At 48.8% G+C, this 10,069-nt stretch overlaps 1 protein-coding gene across 1 annotated transcript in view; it reads right to left on the reverse strand.

Moving 5' to 3' along the window:
- MBTPS1 (membrane bound transcription factor peptidase, site 1) overlaps positions 1-6,915 on the reverse strand; it is a 63,543-nt gene extending 56,628 nt beyond the window's left edge. Inside the window, exon 1 of the mRNA XM_003315210.7 lies at positions 6,225-6,915. The gene's annotated coding sequence lies outside the window, so the exon portion shown is untranslated. The remainder of the gene's footprint in view (positions 1-6,224) is intronic.
- Positions 6,916-10,069: the final 3,154 nt, after the last annotated feature.

A 10,069-nucleotide genomic window follows, 5' to 3' on the forward strand; every position in this document is an offset into this window, starting at 1 on the left:
TATTAAAACGCTTAAAAATGAACATTAAAAACTTTTCGTCTAACAAATCCAAAATAAGAAAAACACTCACTGAGCATTTACGATGTAGCAGGTGCCATTCTAAGTAGTCTGCAAATATTAACTCATTTAATCCTCCCAACAACCCGTTACTACCCCCACTTTCAGATGAGAACTGAGACCCAGAGTAGCTAAGCAACTTGCCTGGGGCCACAACACCAGCAAGTAGAACAGCTGGGCTGAGAACTCAGGTGGTCAGCCTGGCTCCAGAGGCCACACTCTTCAGAGGCAGGTCGCCTGCTTTTCTAAAATCTCCCCTAGGGATTCAATCCAAGAAGTATGAATCTGGAAGCACATAAGGCTTTATGTCCAAAGATACACACTGCAAGATTATGAGCAGGAAAAGCTGGAGACCATCTGAATGTGCATAAACAAGGAGACTGGCTAAATAATTATGGTTCGTGCACACCACAGAATGCCATGCAGCAATTTCAAATGCTCCTCCTGCAGTAGGCTGAACAATGATCCCCACAAAGATGCCCACATCCTAATTCCTAGAACCTGGGAATGTTACTTTATACACAAAAGCATATAGGCCAAAGGGACTTTGCAGCTGTGACTAAATGAAGGCACTGAGACAGTATCCTCGATGATCCAGGTGGGCCAGGTGTCATTACAAGGGTCTCTATAAGAGAGAGGCAGGAGATGACAACAGGTAGTAATAGATGTGACGATGAAAGCAACAGGCTGGCTGGGCACAGTGGCTCACGCCTGTAATCCAAGCACTGTGGGAGGCCAAGGTGGGCAGATCACCTGAGGTCAGGCGTTCGAGACCAGCCTGGCCAACATGGTGAAACCCCGTCTCTACAAAAAATACAAAAATTAGCTAGGTATGGTGGTGGGTGCCTGTAATCCTAGCTACCCCGAAGGCTGAGGCAGGAGAATCACTTGAACCCAGGAGGCAGAGGTTGCAGTGAGCCAAGACTGTGCCACTGCACTCCAGCCTGGGTGACAGAGAGAGACTCCATCTCAAAAAAAAAAAAAAAGAAAAAAGAAAGCAATCAAGAGGTTGAGATAATTTGAGGAAGAAGTCAGGAGCCAAGGAACGCAGGTGGCCTGTAGAAACTGAAAAACAAAAGGAAACTGATTCTCTCCACAGAGCCTCCAGAAGGAGACAACCCTGCTGAAACTTTGACTTGAGCTCAGTGAGACGGATTCTGGACTTCTGATATCCAGAACTGTGAGACAGTAAATTCATGTTGTTCTAGGCCACTGTTTGTGGTCACTTGTTACAATAGAAATATGGGGAAATGCTAATGAAATGTTAAGTAAAACATTTCATGCACCATATAATCCCAATTTTTACATTTCAATTTTAAAATGTGTCTATGAGCAAAAAAAAAAAAAAAAAAAAAAATGCAGCTGGGTGCGGTGGCTCATTCCTGTAATCCCAGCACTTTGGGAAGCCAAGGCAGGCGGATCACTTGAGGCCAGGAGTTCAAGACCAGCCTGGCCAACATAGCAAAACCCTGTCTCTACTAAAAATACAAAAAATTAGCTGAGCATGGTGACACATGCCTGTAATCCCAGCTACTCAGGAGGCTGAGGCAGGAGAATCGCTTGAACCAAGGAGGTGGAGGTTGCAGTGGGCGGAGATAAAGCCACTGCATTCCAGCCTGGGCAATGGAGACTCTGTCTCAAATGGAAACAATGACAACAAAAAAAACCCACTGAAAGACACATACCAAAATGGTTACAGTGGTTCTACCTTTCAATTGTATGATTACAGATAGTTAATTTCTGCTTTAATTTATTTGTTTATAGGGAGCATATGTTACTTTTATACTTAGATAAAACATATTTTAGTATTTTTAAAAACTTTTCAAATAAATTGGTTCACTCCTGTAATCCCGGCACTTTGGGAGGCCGAGGCGGGCGGATCATGAGGTCAGGAGATCGAGACCATCCTGGCTAACACACTGAAACCCCGTCTCCACTAAAAAATGCAAAAAAATTAGCTGGGCGTGGTGCTGGGCTCCTGTAGTCCCAGATACTCAGGAGGCTGAGACAGGAGAACGGCGTGAATCTGGGAGGCGGAGCTTGCAGGGAGCTGAGATCACGCCACTGCACTCCAGCCTGGGCAACAGAGCGAGACTCGGTCTCAAAAAAAAAACCAAAAAAAGAATAGGCCGGGCTCGGTGGCTCACAGCTATAACCCCAGCACTGTGGGAGGCCGAGGCGGGCAGATCACCTGAGGTCAGGAGTTCAAGACCAGCCTGGCCAACATAGTGAATCCCCATCTCTACTAAAAATACAAAAATTAGCTGGGTGTGGTGGCACACACCTGTAATCCCAGCTACTCAAGAGGTTGAGGTGGGAGAATCGCTTGAACCTGGGAGACAAGAGGTTGCAGTGAGCTGAGATCAAGCCACTGCACTCCAGCCTGGGAGACACAGCGAGATGCCATCTCAAAAAAAAAAAAAAAAAAAAAGAATAAATCATACTTTCTGGTAAGACAGTGGCACAAAAATTAAAATATATATGCTAGATTTAATTTTATTTGTATATATACTAGAGCTTAAAAGGGATCTACCCCCTACAAATTGTTCTCAAAGATCTGTCTACAGCTACTTTCCAGCCTAAGGAAAAGATAGCCTTTGAAAATATTAAACTTTTGGCTAGTTCATTCTGAAAGGCTTATTATCATTTGTAATATCACTTAACTTAGAGAGCCTACTTAGGGCTGTTACTGGATCCACTAAATGTTAACTAGATTTAATTTCTATAAATTCTTTACGCAGAAGACCTGGTTATCTTTCCATATAAAGGCATAACGTTAAAAGATGGTATTCCCGTACCTATGGATTTTTCATGAGAATGATTACACCTCTAATACACGTATAATTAAAAATTTTTGACATCAAGTACTAACTGAAAAAGACACCGTTCAAATTATAGAAATAGAAAATAGTATTTAATGGGATTTGAGTAGAAGGGAGACTCAGTAGAAGAAATGTATTACTTGCGCAAGCAACTGGCCTAGCTGGTGGCTAGCATTCTTTGCAGCTCTTGGAGTCTCCCACTTACAATTTTCACAATAAAAGAATATCACAAAGATTATAATTCTGGGCATAACTAAAATACATCTGAAATTATCTCTTTAAAAATAATTAGAACATAATTTAGGTGAGTGAAAATGACTTGTATCACCCGACAATCATCTAATTATGCAGCTATGCCTTGCTTTGTAATAAACTAGTTTACTAAAATAGCTCCAAAGGAGACTGAATTGTGTTTAGACCACGAAAGGTTACTATCCAGTCCAATTAAAAGTCGGCTGAAAAACTACCACCTTCAGAACTAATTGCATACTTGGCTGTATTACCATTGTTTAACAGGCTAACAATTAAGTCATGCCAGACCAAACTATGGTAAAACAAAGGTGTCTTCTCTTTTTTTTTTTTTTTTTTTTTTGAGACGGAGTCTCGCTCTGCCGCCAGGGTGGAGTGCAATGGCGCGATCTCAGCTCACTGCAACCTCTGTCTCCGGGGTTCAAGCGATTCTCCTGCCTCAGCCTCCCAAGTAGTTGGGACTACAGGCGCGTGCCACCACGCCTGGCTAATTTTTTGTATTTTAGAGACGGGGTTTCACTGTGTTAGCCAGGATGGTCTCAATCTCCTGACCTCGGGATCTGCCCGCCTCGGCCTCCCAAAGTGCTGGGATTACAGGCGTGAGCCATCACGCCCGGTCGACAAAGGTGTATTCTGGTGTATTCTTACATCCGATGCAACCATTTATTCTGGCACACTCTATCCATCAGGTGGTCTTGTATTAAAAAGAAAAATAATTCATCCCAATGTAACACTACAGTCAAGAGTGAGAAACCTTGGTCTGTGGTGTCTTCACTGCCTACTATTTCACACACATCACTCGTCTCCTTTTATTCTTACCCCTTAGTCATCCAGTATTAGCTGGCCACACATAGGGCACCTCCAAACTTCTAACTTCCTTATTTTACTTTAAAATGCGTTTCCTCAGCTGGGCGCGGTAGCTCACGCCTGTAATCCCAGCACTTTGGGAGGCCGACGCGGGCGGATCACGAGGTCAAGGCGTCTGAAACCAGCCTGACCAACATGGTAAAAACCCGTCTCTACTAAAAACACAAAAATTAGCCGGGTGTGGTGGCGGGCACCTGCAGTCCCGGCTACTCGGGAGGCTGAGGCAGGAGAATCGCTTGAACCCGGGAGGCAGAAGTTGCAGTGAGCCGAGATCCACCACTGCACTCCAGCCTGGGCGACAGAGCGAGACTCTGTCTCAAAAAAATAAAAATAAATAAATAAAGCGTTTCCTCGAGCAGAATTCCGCAGCACTGATGGCAGCAATGTACAGTTCACCTTAGCCTTCAGTCTTCCAAGTTTGTTTGTTTTTTTTGTTTTTTTTTTGAGACACAGTCTCACTCTGTCGCCCAGGCTGGAATGCAGCGGCGTGATCTTGGCTCACTACAACCTCTGCCGCCTGGGTTCAAGCGATTCTCCTGCCTCAGCCTCCCGAGTAGCTGGGATTACAGGCGCCTGCCATTGCGCCCAGCTAATTTTTGTATTTTCAGTAGAGACAGGGTTTCACCACGTTGGCCAGGCTGGTCTTGAACACCTGACCTTGTGATCCGCCCGCCTCGGCCTCCCAAATGGTGGGATTACAGGCGTGAGCCACCGCGCCCGGCCCAGCCTTCCTAGCTCTTGTTAACCTCCTGACTAGAAGAGCTCCCACTTCTTCCCTAGGTGCTTCAAAGGTTCCGCAAGCTCTGCATTGGAATTTTCCCTTTTTATATAGAAAGGACCAACTCTTGATTATACGGGGTGCCTGGGGAGTGCAGTCGTTTGACACGTGTCTGGGTCAGGTCCCAGCTCCCATTCTCAGTCAACAGTTTTGCTGTCATCCGCATCACACATTAGAGCATAAAATAAACTTTTATTTGTCAAAAGTGTTCTGCATAAATGCTTAAACAAAATGTGGTATAGCCATACAACTGAATATTATTTGGTCATAAAAGGAATGAAATCCTGATTCATGCTACAACATGGATGAACTGTGAAAACATGCTAAGTGAAAGAAGCCTGACACAAAAGGCCGCATATCATATGTTTCCATCTGAATATACGAAATAGTCATTAAAGGCAAATCTAGAAAGACAAAGTAGATGAAAGGTTGCCTGTGGCGGGGCTTGGAAATGGGCATTGACTACAACTGGGCATCAGAGGTCTTGGGGTAACGGAAATGTTCTAAAAGTGGATTTGGTGGTGGCTGTGCTGCTGTAAATTTACTAAAAACCACTGAATAGTACACTTAAAACAGGTGGATTTTATGGTATGTAAATTCTACTTCAATGAAGCTCTTACATTAAAAAATAAGTATAAATAATAAAAGCGGATTCTCCAGATTGAAAAAAAAAATGAGAGGAATTACTTCTCTTCTGCAAGCCCTCCTTTTCGCAGACATACAATCGGAGACCTTGACGTTAGGAGGGTTTACCTACACAGTTCAGACTAAAGGATGAGTCTCCAGAATTCAACGCAGGTCTTATTCCACTCCACGTAATTTCGAAGTGTCAATCAGAATCTAATAACTTAATTTGTGTAGACAAATAGGCCAAGATTCTCAGGGGCTCAACCCAATATGAAAGGTAAACATCTTAATAAAAATACTGACGATCCACAACGGTCTTAGGTAGCGCAATCATGCCAAGGCGAGGCAAGATTTTTAAGAAGCTACAGGTTTAAAAGGCAATCTGGTTCTGAGAGTTCGCCGAACAGAATCCCTGCATTTCCAAAAACCAGCAGCGCAATATGCACAGACCGAGATAAGGCAAAGAATCGACGTCTTTTAAACCTGACGCCAGCACTGCCCCGGAAGCGCACCTAGAAATGAGTCTGTCTGGAGGCTCCGGGCCAGAGCAGGGCGTATTGTTTGGCTCGGTGAATGCTCATTTCACGTAAAAAAAACCAGGCAACGGAACAAGCTGCCGGAGCGTGCAGACCCCCGCAGGGCCGCGGTACAGGTACGCTGTGTCCAAACAAGCGCCGGAGGCCCCGCGCCCACCTCCCCCGACCCGGCCCGGCCCCCGCAGCCCTCGCCTCGGGGCCTCGGACGCAACCGGCACACCTGAGCGAGCGGGCCGCCGCCGCTAGGCGGAGCGGGTCGGGGAGGCCGCGCGCGGGCGGCTGACGTACCTGCGCCGCCGGGAGCTCAGGGCCGGCGGGCCCGGGATAACGGCGCCTCCGCGGCGAACACGCCTGGGCACTCCATTCGGGGCTGTTTACTCCCAACTCTCGCGAGACTGGGCGACCGGGCCAGGGAGGCCCACAGCTGGGAGCCTCAGCTCCACCGACCCAGCGTGCCCTGTGTGTCCCGCGCTCCCGGGGCTTGCGTGCGCGCTCTGGACGCCGTGGGCCGCGGGACCACGCCGGGAGGATGGACGAAGGTCTCGCGACATTTGCGGAGGGGGCGCCGGTGGCAGGGTGGAAGCGGAGGGGCGTGGCCAGCGAGCTGCCAGGCGGCGAGAACGCGCTGGGGGAACCCTTCGTCCGCTCTGCGCGTCGCTCTAGGATCCCCGAAAAGGAGCACGGGCGCGAAAGCGGCCGAGCTGGGCCAGGATCTAGAAAGACTGCCTGGCGCAGGCTCCCTGCCCCCGCGGGCCTGCTGTCATGGACTCGTGGAGAGCTCGCTTCCCGCGCGGACCCTTCCTGCAGGGGTCCACATCCAGGCACCGGCGGCTCGGACACCCCACCCCCGGCCGAGCACCTGCCCTGGGTGCCCCTTAACCCGGGCGGTAGCTCGTTAAGATGGCGAAGTGTCCGGTCCGGAACACGCGAAACCCCAAATCCCGCCTGCCCGACCTCCTGACCCCCGGCCCCACGGGACGACTGACTGGGCCTCCCGACGCGCAGCGCGCTGCCGGGACACCGGTACGTGCGAAACGGAGGACCTTTGTAACGCCACGTGTTTGCTCTTTTTGAAAAAAACAAGAATAAATGTGTTAAACTGTCTGAAAAGCTTGCCGCCTAAAAGATGTCTGGGTGACTTAGATGCTAGGATCAGTTTGTTTTCAATGTAAATAGACCAGCCCGGACTCCGTACGGCACTAGCAGGGGACTGAAAGCGTCTTCAGGTACTGCTGGTGGGCGGTGATGCGCTACAGGCCGATCAGACAGTTTTGTGTCTTTTGGAACTTGACACTGCACCACGGTAATGCTGAACTGCACCAATATTACAGATCGCAGCGCATCATCTTCCTTCAACATGATTTAACACAGTTGACTTAATATGGTGGATAAATGTAGAATCACAAATTACCATACCCCACCTCAGGCTTCTACTTCGTAATTTTGAGCAGGTTGTTTACCTCTTTGTACCTCAGCTTCTTCATTACAAAAATAGGGGTACTAGCCAGGCAGGGTGGCTCGCGCCTGTAATCCCAGCACTTGGGGAGGCCGAGGCAGCCGGATCACTTGAGGTCAGAAGTTTCAGACCAGCCTGGTCAACATGGGTGAAACCCTGGCTCTACCAAAAATATAAAAACTTAGCTGAGTGTGGTAGCGCATGACTACAATCCCAGCAACTCAGGAGGCTGAGGCAGAGAATCGCTTGAACCTGGGAGGCGGAGGTTGCAGTGAGCTGAGATCGCACCACTGCACTCCAGCTTGGGCGACAGAGCAAGACTCTGCCTTAAAAATAAATAAATAATTTTTTTAAAAAAATAGGGGTACTAATATCTACCTTAAAGGATGAGGGTTAAATTAAGTACACACATAAGCCCTAGCGCAGTGGCTTATGCCTGTAATCTCAACACTTTGGGAGGCTGTGGCGGGAGGATCACTTGAGCCCAGGAGTTTGAGACTAGTCTGGGCAACAGAGACATGTCTCTATAGTTGTGTTTGGTTTTGTTTTTACCAGGTGTGGTGGTGTGCACCTGCAGTCCCAGCTACTAGGGAGGCTGAGGTGGGAGGACTGCCTGAGCCCAGGAGGTCGAGGCTGCAGTGAGCCATGATTGTGCCACTGCACTCCAGCCTGGGCAACACAGCAAGACCTTGTCTCAAAAACAAACAAAAAGCATACGCATAAAGTGCTCGGCTCCTATATGATTCAATACGTGGTGGTGGATTCTTGAATCCTTTCCTCAGATCTCATACGATTTTCTGAACTTTTGGAGAATCCTTGCCTCTCTGCATTTGCAAACCGTCAAAGGCACTCCCTTCTGCCACCACAGAAAGCATTTGATTTTAAACTTGACTATGTCCTTCTGTTCCAACTTTAGGTAAATTAATCTTGGTCAGGGTTCTCTGAACAGCCCTTTAGTCACTATGCCATTGAATACATGGCCCTACAGCTGGAAACTGGGGTAGAACAGTGTTTGCAGACATCCATCATGTGACAGTGAGGCCCCAAAGAAGGGGAGAGAATGCCACCACCACCAGTTTCAGAGAATGCCTATACACTGAGGGGACTGGTGTGTGGGAGAGAAAAGTTACTTGGAGAGCTACCAAGACAGCCTGAGCTACAGGATCCTGGTCTACCACTGGTGGATTCCCACCACTCTGGTTCTAAAATAACTTCCTAAACTTGTGCTTCACATACAGAATAAAGCATCTGTAATTCCATGGGAAGGTAAATCTTTATTCAAATGAAATGTTATTTTAAAGAGTAATAGCTGATGGCACAGGCACTAGCCAACCCTGGGAAAGCCTCCCTGGAGCTGTGGCTCCCGGAGTCCCAGCAGCCACTCTGCAGAGATCTTGGAGGTCCTAGTAAACCTGCCGGCGGCACTACAGGCAGGCTGCTTTTTTGGCAAGGGTGGCTTTGCTGAGAGCATCAAAATCTTGGAGGCAAACACCAAGGAGGTGTTCTCGGGCAAGATCGCACCTGAGTCACTGCTGCTCAATCCGCACCCAGAGGAGACATCCCTGGAGACGTCTCCAGCCTCTCGCTATACTCACTGCAGCCTCGCCCACCAGCACATCTCAGGTGTCTGTGGCTTTTTCAAGGACAACTTCATGCTCCTGGTGCTGGAGCTCTGCCACCTGAGACCTCTCATGGAGTCGCACACGGGGAGAGCGCTAAGCCTGAGGGCACTACTGCCCACAGTAGATCATCCTTGGCTGCCGGCACCTGCCTGAAACTGGATTAGTCACCGGGACCTCAAGCTGTACCCCCTCTTCCTGAATGATGACCTGGAGGTGAAAACGGGAAGATCTGGACTGGCAACCAAAGTCGAACATGATGGAAGGCAGAGGAAGACCCTGGGTGGGACTCCTGATTACGTAACTCCCAGGGTGCTGGGAAAGAAAGGGCACCGTTTCAAGGTAGATGTGTGGTCCCTTGGGTACATCACACATACCTTGTTAGTGGGCAAACCACCTTTTGAAACCTCTTGTCTAAGAGACCTACCTCTGGTCAAGAACACACACAGTGTTCCCAAGCACAGCTACCCAATGGCCACCTCCCTCGTCCAGAAGGTACTTCAAATCCGACAGCACCCCCGAACCCCTGAGAAGCTGCTAAATAACGGGTTTTTCACATCTGACTCCAGCCCCACCCATCTCTCCATCATCTGCCTCCCATCGCACTGAGGTTCTCAATCCCTGCCAACAGCCTGGACCCTGGCAACTGCAAGCTTCTTGTGATGCTCAAGGCATGGAGAACCCCTGCCTGAGCAGCCCCAGGAAAAAGAGGAACCGGTGGCTTAGGGAATGGGACAGACGGTCAATGCCACTGTGGTGACATGCTGCAGCAGCTACACAGCACGGGCTGGTGAGGCAAGAGGAGGCTGAGGATGCCACCTGCATCCCCAGCTTCTGGGTCAGTGAGCAGGTAAACTGTTCCAACAAGCACAGCCTAGGGTATCAGCTGTATGACAACAGTGTCACACATGCCTTATCCTCGACAACACCGTGACAGCCTGCAGTGCCTACGGTAGTGCTCCCTTATCCGAGGGGACATGTTCCAAGACCTCCGGTGGATGGTCTTGGACTCACCGTGGCTGGAACTTTGGCAGTTTGAGGTGTGACAGCAAAACTAG

This window comes from Pan troglodytes, chromosome 18, assembly GCF_028858775.2.
Source record: "Pan troglodytes isolate AG18354 chromosome 18, NHGRI_mPanTro3-v2.0_pri, whole genome shotgun sequence".
In the NCBI taxonomy this organism is placed as follows: domain Eukaryota; kingdom Metazoa; phylum Chordata; class Mammalia; order Primates; family Hominidae; genus Pan; species Pan troglodytes.